Source organism: Brassica oleracea, chromosome C5, assembly GCF_000695525.1.
Source record: "Brassica oleracea var. oleracea cultivar TO1000 chromosome C5, BOL, whole genome shotgun sequence".
Taxonomy (NCBI): Eukaryota; Viridiplantae; Streptophyta; class Magnoliopsida; order Brassicales; family Brassicaceae; genus Brassica; species Brassica oleracea.
Genome location: NC_027752.1, coordinates 37,323,447 through 37,324,663, shown reverse-complemented (window position 1 = coordinate 37,324,663; position 1,217 = coordinate 37,323,447).

Here is a 1,217-nt window from a genome sequence, read left to right as displayed (position 1 = left end):
TCATCCAGTGTTTAGTCTTCCAGAAGACCTTCAAGTAAGTCGTCCAGTTAGTCGTCCAGTGTTTATTCTTCCAGAAGACCTTCAAGTTAGTCATTCATTGTTTAGTCTATGTATTAAAAATTTGTGTTATAAACTTATCTGTGTCAACTTCTTTGTCAAATTGTACTACCAAACAAATTTAAGAAGTTCTTGCCCTTTATATTATCCGAAAGGTTACAAAAGGTCACTGCACAGAAGACTTTCCAGACTACTTATAGTTAAGTCGTCCAACATTCCAGACGACTTATCTGTAAGTTTTCTGCGCAGAAGATATGTTACAAAATAATCAAGTTCAAATACACACATCAACCTAATCTATCATACAAAATAATCTAACGTAACCTGTTTATCACCCCTCATGCGCGTCAGGAAGCTCTTTAAATATATTCATCGCCATCTTATTCCTCATAGTCTTCCCGTTGGGCTTAGCAAAGTCTTTTTTACTAAATGGTATCCCAAGAGCATGACATTCAATGTACTTTAGAGCGTACATGCCACAATCACCAGCTCGGGCCTGAGGTATAAGGTCAGTCTCTCATATGTGAATGGCTCCAGGCTGTATTGGGCACGTTGTTCGTCTAAAGAAGTGCACTCAACAAGCAGATAAGGGACCATGTAGAGAAAATGCTCCATTACCACATCGAGTTCTTCTGGGGATATACTGGAACAAATGCTGTCCAAGACGACTATGTGCCTCTTAGGGATCGATATACACATAGCAATCCAATGAGTGTCGTTGTAGTTCACTGGCACATAGACATCATCAATATCTGTCCCCCAAACCTGGTTTGATTGGCAAAATGATGGTATAGTGCCTGCATAATAATTCCACGCCCCACCAGGGAGTCTTCTTCCTAAACCGTTCCGATCGGGCTCCGAGTCCTTAAAATCCTTGTAGTTGAATCTCCATTGCTGAGCAAAGAGATGATCAATGAAGCACATTCTCTCGCTCCTAAAATGTTGTGGGTTAGCGTCGTACCTCTTCCTCAGCACATTAATCCAAGCATCAATATGCTGCATATAAAATAGGGTACAAGTCAGAAGATATTAGACGAATTACTGGTAAGTCGTCTACGTAGAAGACTTACCAGACGACTTACAAGTAATTCGTAGACGACTTATTGGTAAGTCGTCTACAAAGAAGACTTATCAGTAAGTCATCTAAGTCATAGCAGAAA